This window comes from Choloepus didactylus, chromosome 2 (assembly GCF_015220235.1).
Source record: "Choloepus didactylus isolate mChoDid1 chromosome 2, mChoDid1.pri, whole genome shotgun sequence".
Lineage (NCBI taxonomy): Eukaryota > Metazoa > Chordata > Mammalia > Pilosa > Megalonychidae > Choloepus > Choloepus didactylus.
Window position 1 is genome coordinate 201,326,433 of NC_051308.1, and position 12,294 is coordinate 201,338,726.

The following is a 12,294-nucleotide window of genomic DNA, read 5'->3' on the forward strand; positions in this document are numbered from 1 at the left end:
TTTCACAAAGGAGGAGTCAGGGCCGGAATTAAAATCCAAGTCAACTCTTACCCTCTCTTCGCACCTGCAGCCTGGGGGAGGGGGAGCTCTGGCGGATGTATTAATTTATTTGTAGTTGTTTCTAAGTAACGAGGTTTCAAATGTTTTATTTTTAATTACTGGGGTCAATAGTTTACAAAAAGAGAAACTCTCATGGTGGAATTATAGGAACTCGGACTGTTAAAGAAATTTTACAAAATTAGCCCCGTCTTAGGATTAGCAGCGTTTTCCCCCCAAGTAAAAAAAAAATTCCTTCCTGGCTTGAAGAAGCGCTCAAGAAATGTTAATTACACCTGTCGCTGCCAGACCTCCTCCTCCTCGGCGATTTCCTGGCTTCCCACCACTCCCCGCCGCTCGACTCCGAAAAGCCAGTGTCAAAGGACTAAGCTTCACCCCTATCCCAGCAATCTCCCCGCCCCTCTCCTCTCACGCCTGCGCAGTTTACTTAACTCGCCCGGCCCTGCTCACCAGCGTGGCCTTCAAGGCGCAGGCGCAACCCCGCCCCCCAACGCCCTACTTGACTCAGGCCCTCCCCTCGGGTCTAGGACCGCCTCTTCCGCGTTCTCGGCGGAACGATCTGTAGGTGGGGGTGCGCGCGACCGATCCCGCGGGGAGTCAACTGAGGTGACGGCAAGACAGCGAGGTATCCCTCCGAGCAAAATGGGGCTGGGGGAAAGGGTTTGTGACTGAGTCCGTGTGCCCAGGTGGGGGCCAGGCAGAGCTTTCAGAGCGTCCCGAAGTCACGACCAGATTCCGTTGAGGAGGGACAGCTGAAGGGGACGCTCCTTTCGGACTCTCCTCCAGGGCTCCGTCTGTGACGAGGTCAGGGCGCACCGTGTGTCCCCAGTCGGAGCTTGCGTTGGTCCGTGTCCGAGGTCGGGGCTCAGTCTGTGGTCGGTTTGAGACTCAGTTCCTGCCAGGTATCAGGGCGCAGGCTCTGTCTGGACTCAGGACTCAGGCAGGGCAGCATCATAAAGAGTTTTTCATGTGAGGGATTCATAATGTCTGTGCACTACGTTATTTTCAAGTTTAATGTTTTCATTTATTTTCTTTTATTTTTTGCAATATTTAAAAGCTCCTGACCTGTGCGAGTGGCTGGACAGTGGGAAGAGGTAATAGCTTGAGTTTCAGTCTCTGTCCTCAGAAATTTTCCAGGCCACCTGTCAGATGGTCAATGGCAAATCCAAAGCCAGCACTGGTGACAGGAATCAAGTGTCCTTGGAGGTGCTGGAATCAAGTGTTGAAGGGTCAGGCAGTCCTGGGTGCAGATCTCACCTCTGCCACTTCCTAGGTGTGTGTCTCGTGGAGCTTCAGTTCACAGTTTCTCTGAAGGTTGAATAGTAAAGGTTGGGACAGGAACATGCAGGGATGTTTGAGGAGCAAAGACTTTTATTTTTGACTGGGGCACAGGGTGCAAGTTTGGGAAAACAAAGGGAAATGGGGCACGAGAGAGATTTGGAAACAGATTACAGAGGAACATGTCTATGAGGTTAAGGAGTCCGAACTTGACATAATGAGCAATGAGGTCCACCAAGGTTTTGAGCAGAAATACGCAGATTTAAGTAAATCAGTTAAACTGTGGTGCCTGTCACATAATGGGTTCTTAATATGTGGTGGCTCATTTCCAGGAACTGGTGGGTCACTTTGGACTGGGTATGTTAGAGAGGCCTTGGGAGAGTTGTTGACATGCCCTGGGCCTTGAATCCTGAGTGGGACTTATAGGAAGGGAAAGGAACTCAAGGCTTATTGACCACTGTGTGCCAGGCACCATGCTGAGCAGTTGGTGTAAGTCTCACTGGATCCTCAGCCACCAGCCAGGTGCTTTCTGCTCCATTACCCTTAGCTATAGCCTCTCTGAGAAGGGCTGGACTGGAAGTGATGTACAGAGGAAACCCAGGGTTTGGGTTTTTATATGGAACTGTGCCAGCTAGAGACTTTGATGCCCACTGCCCCAACTTCTCCAGTCTGCTCTTCTCTTTCTGTGATCCAGAGGGTTGGTAGGGTTCTTGACTTTGGGAAGCCTGTTACTCTAGTGCTTTAGCAGATTTTGCCAATCAGAAAGCCTGGCAAGTGAGCACCTCTTAAACTCGGATTGCATGAAGCAGAACTATGGGAGAGAGAAGCTCTGTGAACAGGACTTGCTGGATTCTCACGTGTGCTTAGGAAGTACACGTGGTGTCCTGTTATGTGGTCCCACAGTAACTTGGTTCCTTTTCTGTCGTCTTCATAGGGGCCCATGTGATCTTCCTGAGATCCTGTTCTGATCATGTTATATCCCTGAATATTTCTGCTCAGTACCTTGGCAGGCCTCATTGCTCATTAAGTAGAGTTTAGACTTCTTAACCTCACAGGCAAGTCCCTCTGTAATCTGTTCCCAAACCTCTCTCCTGTCTTTTTCCCCTTTGTTTTCCCAAACTTGCACCCTGTGCCCCAGTCAAAAATAAAAGTCTTTTTCCTCAAATATCCCTGCCAACGTTTGCTTGTTTTCCCTCTTCCTGGAGTTCTCTTCTCCTCCTTATTTTTCAAGGCCCATGTCTCATGTTGACCTCCTTGATGAAGCTTCTCTGACCCCTGCTGGGTTAGTTCTTCCCCTCCAATCTTCTGTAGCAGAGGCTGAACCTTGACTATAGCTCTGATCACAGTCTGCCTTGGAGTATGTCACCTTATTTATATGGACTCGGAGTGCGTTGGTGGAAGGGACCATGTCTGTTTGATCCCTCCTCTGCCTGACACAGGGCTGGCACATAGTAGGCCTCTGCATTGTTTGTGGTTGAATGAGTCAGTAAGATTTTTTATTTACTTGCTTTAATCGTTGTTTTATGAGCTGGTCACATTCAGAGTAAGGCTTTGTGTTTTTCCTTCTCTCTATGCCTAAAGAGGGCCGTAGTTTAGATTGATGATATCCTACGTATAGACATCAAAGACAAGAAAGTGCAGGATTCCTCTTTGTTGCTATTGTTTTCGGGCTCCTATGGTGCCTTTGCTATGAGCTTTGTTGGGATGGGTGGGGAGGTGCTACTCTGTTCAGGGAGGTGCACTAGGTATGATATTTTTGGCCCAGGGGAAAGCTCACAGGTGGTTTACTAATCAGTTCCTCTGCCCTTGGCCTTGGGAAGCAGTGGTGGCTTCCATCTGGAGACCAGCAGCTACAAATTCACATTTTTCCTTGCCAACGGCCTCAGCAAATAGAATGGAAGGGTCGTTGTTGATCTTAGATATATAAACTGTTGAAGTTGTAAGGGGCTTGAGAACCAGCTGGTTCTACCTCTTTGATTTTACAGATGGGGAAAGGCTAAGAGAGGGGAAAGGACTTGATCAAGATTGTGCAAGTTAATACAGAGGTAAAGTGTCCTGATTCTGTTTTTTCTAGTCTACTACTTTGTTAATATCTAACATTTATTGAGCACTTACTATGTGTCAGACAGCTTTAAGTGCTTTATATGTACCATCTTAAAATATTTTCTGATTCTAAAACACTGGTTTTCAGTATTAGTTTTAATGGCAGTTATCTCCTAACCAGTGCTGTGGAATCCTTCTCCAAAGAGCTTGCTTCTAGATCTTACCCTACCTCCTTGAGTGAGAGACATACTCTCCGTGATGTCTGACTACATGTTAGAGGGATGTCCCTGGAAGTGTATTGAAAGAATGGTTAAAGGAATGAGTTCTAGTGGGTTTTAGTTTAGGAATATTAATATACCTCAAAAATAGCACGTTTGTCAAGTCAAGGCAGTAAATGCATAGTTTTAGAATAAACTCAGACCAAAATCTTTCTGTAAAATTCCCAGTCAAGAATGGAACAACTCAATTCAATAAACACATATTGAGCTCTTGCTATGTACAAGACTCCAGTATTGAGGACTATACATAGAGGAAAACAAAACATTTCCTGCTCTACCCCATAAGTAAGTGTCTTCTCAGAGCCTTCTCCCTCCAGTGCGGTTGGGAAGATAAATAAGTACATGAATAATTGAAATTAGGCTGTGGTAAATATAGTAAGGGATGTAAACCAAGGGGGAGTATGGAGAAGAAGTCACTCTCAGCATGACCAAAGGGGGCTGGAGAAAGATTCCTGAGGTGGAGAATTTATGCTGGGCCTTGAAGGGAGTGCATTCCTCAGAGAAGCAACAACTTGAGCAATGGTCCAGAGGTGGAAATGCACGGCGGGGGTTTGGGGGTGGGGGGGTGGGGGGAAGTGTGTGTATGTGTGTGGATGTGAGTGTGTGTGTTGGAAGAAAGAGAGGGAGAGTGGCATTGGTGAGGGGGGAGAAAAACTGAAATGGTGGATTGTGGCCAAAACATAGAGTTGTGGGGAGAACACTACCATTTATTGAGTATCTGCTTTGTTTTGTGGCTTGCAATATGCTAGATGCTTTACACACTATAATTTATTTAATTCACGCTATCCTGTAATATAGGGATATTTACCCCCAATTTAAAGAGGAAGAAACAAAACCTCAGAAAGATTAATGTGGGTTGCCCAAGGCCATGCAGCTAGTAAGCAGCAGAGCTTGGTTCAAACCTAGGAATCTCAGCTTGAAAGACCCATATTCCTTCCCTTATGCTGCAAGGCTTCAGATTTCGTGACTAGGACTGTGTTTACTCTGGCTGCAGGATGGAGGCTAGATTGGAGCAGAGAAGGTCTTAGAATGAGAACATCAATGAGGAGGCTGCTGGAATAGTCCAATTCCAGCTTAAACTGTGAACCACTTGCTTAACGTGGAAGCTGCCTGGTCTAGGTCTGCTTGATTGAGCATTTTAGCAGCTCCTGCAGCGCCATAAGTCACATTGCCTTCATAGCTAGCAGAATCTTAGAGTCACCTGACAGAGGCTGCTGGCACCCTTGTATTTCAGGCACAGGTTCTAATGCAAGATTGGCAATTCATTATGCAACTGTCTGTCTGGGGAGGTAGCCCATTTGGCACATACGGTCCATTCATTTACTAACCCTCAAAATTCAACAGGAATCTAATGAAGGAAGCAGAGTCAAGAGGCTGGACTTCAAAGCCTGGTTCTGCTCATTATCGTCTGCAAGTCTTCAATCTCAGGTTCTTTCTCTGTAATATAGGAGGCATTTTGGTTCACTTCTGAGGTGTCTTCTCTTGCTAATGCCATATATTGCTGATTTGGGACAGTATAGGGAAGTGGCTGAAAATATGAACCTGGATTCAGAGAGACTAGGGTTTAAATTCAAGTCTTCTCATCCTTCTTATAGGGAGACAGCTGAGTGGTGTGTATGCTCCGGAGTCGGACTGCCTGGGTTTGAGTCCTAACTCTGCCACTTGCTAACTGTGTGACTTGGGCAAGTTATTTAACCTCCTTGAGTCTCAATTTCCTCATTTGTAAAATGGGAATATGAATATTACCTACCTCATAGGGTTGTTATGAGGATTAAGATAACTTCCATTAAACACTTATCACAGTACCTATGAGGTAAGTAGGTGCTCATTGGATGTTAGCTTTAATGGTTATAATATTAGCAATCATGATTAATGCCCAGTTAGGTATTGTTATTTGGAAAGTATATTTATTGGGGATTTTTTCCTCACTGGCTTACTCTCTGCTCTCTCTCTTTCCATTGCCCTATCAAGACACTGAATTACCAGGCTTTTGTTTCCATTTCACAGGGTTGTGAAGCGTCATGTAACAGCAAGTGTCTGTAGGAAAAGGATCAACAAAAAGTGGCTCATTAGGAAACCTTACTTGTGTTTTTTAACCACATCTCTCCACAGTGAACAGGAACAGAGCAGCGTGTCTATGACCCTTTGCACAACCACCACCAGTAGTGCTAAGCAAGACCCCTCCAATTCACTTGCAAAAAGTACAGTAGCATCTCTGGACAAGTGGTGCCTAATTTGGTTCTTCTTTCTCTCCAGCTTAAACAGCCCCCTGGCCTTAACCTAAGCCATTTCTTGTTTTGTTTTCCATGAATATGGAAAAGTTCCTTCTGATGATAAAGGAAGATTTTCTCAGGATAATCTTTTGTGTACTTAAAGCCAGAATCAAGTAGGCCTCATCTTCTCTCCCCTAGGCTAAACAGCCATGGTTTCTTTCACCTCACTCTTAAAACCTGTTTTCCACTGCTTGGATCACATTGGCCACGCTTCTTTTTTTTTTTTTTTTTTTTTTTTTTTTTTCCTGCTCCCTGGCAGTGACCCAGACTGTACTCAGTCCTCTCATAAGAGTCCAAGTAAAACAATTTAAGGGAAGAATAACTTCAGGTGTCTTCATTCATTCTATAAACATTTGAGCAGGCCCTGTGCCAGGTGTTGGGGATCCAAAGATGAATTAAGTGTAGTCTCTGCCCTGGTCTTAGCTTACTGTCTAGAGGGAGATGGCAATACAGTGTTACAGGTATTGTGACTGAATTATGCACAAATGTGGGAAATAGTGTAGAGTAATAAGATGACTAAAAAAAGCAGGTTAAGGCTTTTGTAGAGGAGTGGTAAAATATAGCACAGGAGGCGTGTTCTGGCATAAGATTATGGAGGCCCTGAGTGTCCGCACAGGGGCTAGGTTATTCCTGAGGCAGTGGACACCTGTTAGAGGTTTTCGGGCAAGGAAGTAGGCCCAGACCTGGCTTTTTGGACCAAGGACAGTGATGCCACAGCCTTAGTCTTATCTGTCCCCCGTTGATATTTTCTGTCTTGAAAACAACATGGTAGATCCCTTGTTTGAATACTTGGTTGTTTGCCTCTAAAACTTCTATAGAAAGTCTAGTTCTTGGGCTTGAGAAATTTCATCCTCCGCACAATGGGAAATTCATTAAGAATTGAGGGAGAATTGGGCTGCGCTCAGTCTGTATAAGACCCAGCTGCAGGCCATCCCATGTGGGAAGAGGTGCAGGGATGAAGACAGGGATCCAGGGCCCATTTTGGTATTTGGTAAGGAATGCTAAGTTGTTTCAGGCAGTATGAAAGTCGGGAGTTTTTGCTGAGGAGGACAAGAGGCCCAAGGAATTTGGGGTGGTGCCAGAAGTAGTCAGGGCTAACCAGGCACTTAGAATCCTAGGTCATGTATCTTGAAAACCTCCTTTCTATTAGTTTATTTCTTCCTGCTGCCCAGCTGTCCTTTAAACAGTGGCTGGGTTGCTGTCCACAGCCACAGCTGATCTGGGGAAGCTGTAGCCAAGTTAAAGTAACAGCTACCAATTATTGAGTGCCTGCCATGTGCCAGGCATTTTGCCATGAGCTTTTTATATATGTATATTATCTTATTCTGTTCTCACAGCAACCTGTGATGTAGGTGTTACTGCCCCCATTTTATAAATGATGACACTGAAACATTATTATGTCCAATGCTCCCTTGCTGGTAGATAGTATAGCCAGAATCTGAATCTAGGCCTTGAGAGCTTGAAAGCGATGCACTTTCTACCTTCCCAGCTCTAGAGTGGTTCCAAGTGGCAGAATAATACTCTGTAGAAAGTACAGAGTCCATAAAGGAATACTGAGGTTTTTCTTATTGTAGGCCAGAGGCCATATCCAGCTTGCCACCTGTTTTCGTATAGCCTGCAAGCTAAGAATGCTTTTTTACATTTTTAAATGGTTGGGAAAAAAAAATCAAAAGAAGATTAATATTTTGTGATGTGAAAATTATGTGAAATTCAAATTTCAATATCCATAAAGTTTTGTTGGAATTTAACTATAATCATTAGTTTATATATTATTGTCTGTGACTGGATTCACTCTGCAAAGACAGAACTGAGTCATTGCAACAGAAACCACATGACGAGGAAAGCCTAAAATATTTATGCTAACTGGGCCTTTACAGAAAAAAAATTTGCCAACCCCTACTATAGGCAACAAGAAGGAACTAAATAGGGTTTAAACTAAAGGCAAAGAATTAAAGTTCAGAGGTATTCACGGCTGTCCCTGGATGTGTTGTGGTAGCAGGAAGGAGAGGGAGTGTAACCTGAACTTCTTTGGGTCCTGGAAATAGTTTCACTGGGCTGCAGAGATCTGTTTGGGAGTAAAAAAGCACAGCAAGAAGGACTATCCCATATCCTAATCTCCATTGAACAATAAAGAGATATTTTTTGGATGAAGTAATTCATTCAGATATTTATCAGAGCCCTTTTCTGTGCCATATAGTATGTTAGATGTTGGAAATACAAAGGTAATCCCTGCATTTGGGGAACTTATGGCTTAGTGGGAGAGCCACATATGCCTGTGTACATCTAGCTGTAAGTGTTTATAATGGTATAGTGTGGGTTTGATTAAATGCTGGATGAAGTAAGAAAAAAATTGGGTGACCACTTCATGCAGGAAATCATTTGTGATGGACCTTGAAAGATAAATAGGAGTTGTTTTTCAAGGAGCTACATACCAGACTAAGGGAACAGCATGAAAACTGTGACAGTGTGAACACATGGTGCTTATGAGGCTGGAGGAGAAAGTGACATTTGCATGATTTAAGGATTCTGTGGTGGGTGACTAGCAGGATGATGCAATCTGATAGAGAAGAGAGAAATCAGGAGGAAGGCAGCAGTGGGTGGGGACTGAGGACAAGTCCAATTTGGGTCATGTGGTTTGAGGTAATGGTGAAACACATCAGCCTCCAGTTAGAAATCCTTTAGAAATTTTGGCACAAGGCAGATTTAAGCTGCATGTTCAGAGCTTTTCCACTGGAAAAATGGGAAGTACATATTTATTTCATAGAGAAGAAGTTGACAAAGCAACTTTGACACGTGATAGCTGCAGCTACAGGATTAAAAACAGCAGTGGACATTCAGAAAATGAAGTCAGCAGACTGAAAACTAGCAGTCACTATGCATTTGACATAAAATCCTGTTCGCATCCATGCCACCTGCTGCTCTCAGCATCTACTTTTTATCCTTCTGACTATGTTACTTCTTGCCTGTGAGGCTTGGACCTGGCCACTAAGAGATGAAGCCAGAACTCGTTCATCTCTAAAAGAAGTGGGCAGCAGAGAAGTGTCAGCTTTTGCCGTCTGCTTTAGACTCCACAGAGCAAACAGAGTTGTCCATCTCTGTCATCCAGGTTCAGTTTCAGCTTTTTAGGTCTGGAGTCTTGCAAACAGAACAGAATCTTAAAACTCAGATGCTTCTTAAGTCATTTTCTCAAAAACTGAAATGGCTGATTGTAAAGACTGGGAGCATCTGTGATTGCCTTGTGTGTATGTACTTACTGGTGTAACACATAGGTTTGGGGAACACTTAAGCTGAGCTTTATCTTCTCTGGTCCTCTTAAAGAAGTCAGCATTTTGATATCTTTCCTATTTCTGCTGCTTTGAAGATTTTTGTGCCAGACATGGTGAAGCAGAAACAGATGGAACTGAAGAATGTTTGCTACATACAGAGGCCATTGAGACACTTCCTGTAGCTGGAAGACACTATCCCTTTGGACTGGAGCATTATTTCTTTTGGAATTTCAAGTTTACAGAGGGTTCACTTCTCAGAAGTTGGGCAAACCTATAGGTAAGATTGGATGTACAATTTACATATCCTTTTAGATTACTTCAAGTTGAAATTATCTGCTGTTTCCAGAGGAAGGGATGGGTCAGAGATGGTGTAAGCAGATAATGGTTTTCAGTCTTCAGCTAGGTTTATCTGGGCTGCCTGGCATATCTAGGACAGCAGGGAGGAGTACATTTCTATAAGAAATAAATTACAGAAAGGATTATAAGAAAAACTATGCAGTAAGTAAAATATGTTTATTTACTTTTAAATACAAATTAAACAATTGAATTGTAACAAAAAATCAAATGTGACAGAAGTGTAAAAAGTGAAATTCTCACACCTGCTCAATCTCATTCTGCAGAGGTAACCACTGTTAATAGTTTGGAATATATCTTTTCAGTTTTTTTGTTTTTTTTTTTTTTTAACTTGTAACATATATGACAACATTTTGGAGTATTCTGTGTTACGCTCTAACCTGAGGTTCAGTCATAGCCTGGCAGGTTATAAATTTCGCCTCATTTGTAGATTTGGTCAGATGAGAGCTGGGCAAGAGTGGTTTTAGCCTAATCTGTAAGTTTTCACCCTCTTTTGCTGCTGCGTGTCACTCCTATCCATCTGTAGCTTCCTAGTGGCACTGCTGTCATCACCTGCTCCCCACTACCAAACCTGCTCTTTTTTCCTGAATCCTTCCTTCTTTGTTGGCACCTCTATTCTTATGGTTACCGGACTTTTGTTGATAAATATATGTTTCATAAACCTATATTGAGGTCTCCTTCTGTGTCTGGATCCGTACTAGGTAGTGGGGCAGTAGAGGAAATACTGTCCCTTACTTTAAGGAGGATGGTGGACTTTGACTCCTCTGCCATCTCTAGTGGCTTGGGAGGACTAGGAGCAGTTCTGCCTCTGTAGCTCCATCTCCTCACTCAGCCCTTCAGTCTGTCTCCAGCCTCCAGTGTGTCCAGCACTCACAGCCAGATTAATGGCCCTAAAGTGCAGCTCCAGGCGTGTCACAGTCGTTGCCTATAGCCTGGTTCACTTGCGTGGTGTGCAGACCTTGGGAATCCCTGCAGCCCTTTCAGGGGATCTGCAAGGTCACTATATATCTGCAAGGTAATAGTATGAAGATGTTATTTGATGTTGCAAAACAAGAGCAGGTAAAACTTCTGGTGCCTTAGCAGGAATTGAGGCATTGGCACTGAACTGTACCAGTAGTCATTGTGTCTTCACTTCTGTGCACTCAGTTTTGTCTTGTTTTTTTCTTTTTTATGCCATTTTCACTCAAGAATGTCCTTGTTGAAGTAATAAAACTTATTAATTTCATTAAATCTCAACCCTTTTTAATATTCTGTGTAACAAAATGAAGTGCACATAAAGCTCTTCTGCTGCAGACCTAAGTAGAGTGGCTGTCTCAAGGAAAAACACTTGTGTGATTGTTTGAATTGCAAACTGAACTAGTTGCTATTTTCATTTTCATTTGAAAGGATGACTGGCATAAACTGTGGTTATTCATACTTATATATTCAGCAAACATTTTCTCAAAAATGAAGGAATTAAGCCTATTACTTCAAAGGAAACAACTGACACTTGTTAGCAATGATGAAATTTGAGCTTTCAAGCAAAAATTAGGATTTTGGAATACTTACATCCACCACTATGTGCCTGATAGCTTCCTAATACTTAAAGACTTTTCTGATGAGATCAGTGGTGATATAAATGAATGTGATTTTTCAATATGTTTTTTTTATTCATTTTATTGAGATATACTCACATACCACGCAGTCATACAAAACAAATCGTACATTTGATTGTTCACAGTACCATTACGTAGTTGTACATTCATTACCAAAATCAATCGTCAATATTTTTTAATGAAATGTGCCAACATTTGGAAGATATCCGTAACTAATGATCCTGTATTTTCCATATAACTAATATAACTGTGTGTGATATTATAAAATCAGACACAGGTAAAAGATCCATTCAAAGTATAAGATAGACCAATGGATTTTAATGTAACAGAGTTCAAAATGTTCACTGGTATGAATTCAGATTCCATATTGCTATAAACCTGTCAGAAATTACCTCTTGTTGAGCTTTGGTGGTATAGCAGAGAAAAATATCCGCAATTATCCAAGAAGGCTATTAAAATACTATTCCTTTTACTAACTCCATATCCATGTTGTCCTGATTTTCTTTATGTACTTGGACTAAAACAACGTATTGGAACAGATTGAATTCAGAAGCAGATAAGAAAATCTAGCTGTCTTCTTTTAAGTCAAACACTAAAGAAATTTGCAAAAATGTTAAAACAGTGCTACTCTTCTCCTCACTAAATTTTTTTTGGTTTTGGAAAATAGTTATTATATTACATTACTATATTAATATATATTATATATTATATAATATATTATAATATATTAACATGTAATGAGGTTATTGTCATTTTTAAGTGAATTGATAAATGAAAATTTTTTAATTTCTCAGTTTTAATTTTAACAGTAAATATTGATAGATTTAAAACACATAAACAAAAGCTCTTTGGGGTCCATGGTAATTTTTAAGACTATAAAAGGGTCCTGAGACCAAGAAGTTTGATAGCCACTGGCATATAGGATAAGTACAAATTAATTAGTCTGGCATTTAAGCCTTCCCCTCCCAGATGTTAATTCATTCCTTTACAGGCATTCAGTGAATACCTACTCTGTTCTGTCAATTATTATCCACGTCTGTCAAATGTGGATAATAATTATACCTACCTCATGGAGTTGTGAAGATTAAATAAGTTAGTATATATAAAGTACAGTATTTGTTGTAAAGTGCTTAGAACATTGCCTGGCATA

General features: G+C 42.1%; 1 protein-coding gene across 10 annotated transcripts in view; it reads left to right on the forward strand.

Annotated features, from left to right (window-relative positions):
* Nucleotides 1-589: 589 nt before the first annotated feature.
* The window catches only part of MKNK1 (MAPK interacting serine/threonine kinase 1), a 49,217-nt gene continuing 37,512 nt past the window's right edge, over nt 590-12,294 (forward strand). For 7 of the 10 annotated variants that reach the window (XM_037827313.1, XM_037827315.1, XM_037827310.1 and 4 more), the window contains exons 1-2: nt 594-682; nt 9,291-9,472. The gene's annotated coding sequence lies outside the window, so the exon portion shown is untranslated. Of the gene's footprint in view, nt 683-810; nt 862-3,359; nt 3,381-9,290; nt 9,473-12,294 lie in introns of those variants that run through there. The other 3 variants (XM_037827312.1, XM_037827311.1, XM_037827314.1) reach the window with 3 other exon arrangements.